The sequence below is a fragment of the Arachis ipaensis genome, chromosome B04 (genome assembly GCF_000816755.2).
Source record: "Arachis ipaensis cultivar K30076 chromosome B04, Araip1.1, whole genome shotgun sequence".
NCBI lineage: Eukaryota > Viridiplantae > Streptophyta > Magnoliopsida > Fabales > Fabaceae > Arachis > Arachis ipaensis.
Window position 1 is genome coordinate 15402893 of NC_029788.2, and position 3351 is coordinate 15406243.

At 30.2% G+C, this 3351-nt stretch overlaps 1 protein-coding gene across 1 annotated transcript in view; it reads left to right on the forward strand.

Moving 5' to 3' along the window:
- The window catches only part of LOC107639007 (importin subunit alpha-2), a gene marked incomplete in the record, with an annotated part of 4440 nt that extends 3911 nt beyond the window's left edge, over positions 1 to 529 (forward strand). The window contains 1 exon segment of the mRNA XM_016342414.2: positions 1 to 529.

Consider the following 3351-nt stretch of genomic DNA (forward strand, 5'->3'; position numbering starts at 1 on the left):
TTCGAGTCGAGTCCAGGTAGGTCAGGTCAGTTGGGAGGGGAGGGGGTTTTGGTCCCTGCGCATCGTGGTGTCTGGTCGTAGTCCGGTCTGTCTGTGGTCAATGAGGTGCAGGGAGTGGGTCAGTCTACACTACCATGTCCAAAATAAGAATGGGGGTTTGGTGGGTTGCAGCAGCTGCATAATGACCTTGCCAGCGGTGTATATTATGCAAGGAATATATGTGTGCTACTGGAGAAAGTATCTAAGTTTCTATGGTGCATTAAAATCAAGGTCCCGTGTGATGTGGCTATTGCCTATTGGTTGGAGTGGGAGGGTTTTTGTTGAGTCTTGAATGCTGCTGAGTCCTATTAATCATTGAGTCGTAGTTGTATTGGTTTACATAGAATATACTTTATTTGAGTATTCGGAAACCAAATTTTATGGTTTACATATCCCCTTGTTAATCTCTCTCTCTCTGACCATCTATGTGTTCTGTAGTCTTGGGTTGGAGATTTTACATGACCTTTAAAGGACCAAGTTACAGTTTTACTAGTTTCCAATGTTTAACAAACAAAAGTAAAATCACTAAAAATGCCAAACACAGTCTAATGTAAGTATGTAACCAAGAAATTAAATAAATAAATACAAAATCAGAAGTCGTATAATCATACATGCCTGGACATAGGTTTTATCTGTATTCTCAATAACTCAACAATAATTTTACTTTCTCAAACTTATAATTTTGAGAGTCATTTTATTTGTTTAATTTTAAACATGATTACTCTGTTCTACAGCTAAACTAGTTTATTCAACTTCAAATAGGAGGGAAAATAATGTATAATAATTTCGATTGACTTTAAAAGTCAATAAGTCAAAAAATTAAGTGTACCAATTAAGTTATGCAGCCTTTTTCCCCTTCCCCTTTTCTTTAGATGTAACCATCTATAGATTATTTATTTTGTGATACACAATATATATCTCAATTAACATTTTGGGTTAACATTTTGTTTCTGTTTACAAGCCATATATAATCAAATCGCTTGGTTATGGAATAATTAAGGGGATAGATATAATGCTTCTTTGTGCTACACTAAATACATCTATTTTACTTGCTAGTTCATCAAAAATATATTTTTTTAATTAGAATTGGCCTCGTTTATTGTATAGGCAGTGCTATTTATTTTAATTTTTCTCATTTCTTAATATTTTTTTATATGGATGCCAAATAGCAAGATTACAACACCGGTAGGCCCCCTTTTGCATCATAGTTGCCATGAGTAACGTGCTTTCCAGCTAAAAATGCTCTCAATACATTTTTTATTTGTCCCAATTTTTGTTTTGAAGAGAGGAAATTATTATGAGTATTTTGGTATATCAATAGTTTCTGTTTTTATACTAATAATTGGTATGACGATATTTTAATTTTTATGGAAAGCTGAACTAGAGTTTCTTAATTCTAAGATATAATGATTTCGCAGCACATTGATGATAGAATGTTACTTATTTTGGTCAGCAAAACTAACAAAAATTTACTACATCTTAGGCAAAATTACAAATTCCTAATAAAAATATCAAAATACAATTTTAAGAAAACTAAAGCAACATTAACATATATACTTTAGCCTCTTTCTCTTCTTCATCTCCCTTAATACAAAAATATAATATAATTTCCTTTTTTTTTTTAAATTAATTATCTCTTCGTTTTACTCTTTGAACAATTAGTGATTTAGTATTTTAGACAAAAGTGTGTTCAAATTTTAATAAATTCAAAAAGTAAAAGAGACAATTAATACAGATAAAGAAAGAATAATTATCAACCAAAGAAATTTGGCTGTTCTCGGGAAAAAAAAAAAAGAAAGAAAAGAAAGATACTTATTACTGAATAATGTATGCAAGATCTTCTCAGATCAGACCAAATAGAAAAAGGGTAATGTTGCATGTTTAGCCTAAAGTTTGAAGGTTATATCTAAATATATAGGGCATATCCGTGACTCATCAACAGATGGAAAAAAATAGTGGAACCAAGTAAGGTGCGACCCTACCTATCAATAATATATCATGCTGTTGGTTTCTCATAAGAAAGTGATTGAACCACATGCTCTCAACTCTCAACTCTCAACTCTCAACATGGGGAGCTTTTAGTTTTAGAGTGGCACATATATATCATTAGAATTAACCAGAGAAAATGATGCTATATATTTTCTTTTTGAAAATCACTTAGATTTTATTTTGGGTAAAAGAATATAATATCATTTTAGGTATATGACTATGCGAGTGATTAAACTCTTAGCCTGATTAAGTTGATAGAGTTGCGTATTAATTTTTTTTATTTTCATGGTATTTTTATTTTGATAAGTTAAAAGATTAATTTCTCGTAGATCAGAGCTCTATTTAAGGGTTTGCTACTAATTAATGAGTTACTGTATATAAAAGACGAAATTCGAATCATCGACACTTGCTTAAGTAGACGACTAAAACCACTTGACTAATCCAAACTGGTTAGAGTCTCGCATTAGTTGAACTACTTGTAAACATAAACAAAAAATGTTAAATAATAAATAAATTTAATTTTCATATACTATTAATGTAGAATAGTTTTAAATATGTAAAAAAAAAAAAAACAAAATTCAAACATTAATAATAATAGTTTTCACTATTATTTTTAATAACGACTTTCCAATTTTTAACCACTAAAACTCTAAATTAATCTATCATGTGCTAGGTAACCAATACCATTTACCAATAACTGGTGGGTCTATTATGTGATAAATGGGATTTATTAGTAATTTTGTTTAATGATTTAGTATTAGTTGACTAAAAAAATAAAAATAAATAGTATTTAATAAAGATAAATTGACCGTATCATTTAAATTAAGTAGATGATTATATTTTAAATTTTGGATTATATTAACTAAAGTGTTAGGTGATTACTTGTTGAGTAACTAAATCGTCAACGGTTTCGTGAAGATTGATTGGTTAAAAAATGCAGGCAGAAATGATTAGTGTCAGAAAATGGTTATGGAAGGTAATTCTGACATGCACGGGGGACTCTGAAATCAAAACGGAGGAGAGGAACACAGTAACTATGATAGTCATGGATGCATGGGATCAAACTATGATGCCGCACATTCATGGTGTAATGTCAACTTATTAGGTATCCATATTCCCTTGCCAATATTCTTGTTTGCCACAAATCCACAATAATACTCAATGTAGCCAAACGCCGCCCTATTGTTATGGCATGGGTATATACTATACACTGGGACCCCTAAGCTCAAGAGAAATAAAATATAGAGTAAAAGGAAAAATAAATTCAGATAATTTATATTTTAAATAAATTAATTTTTAAAAAAATTAATAAAATTTTTAGAA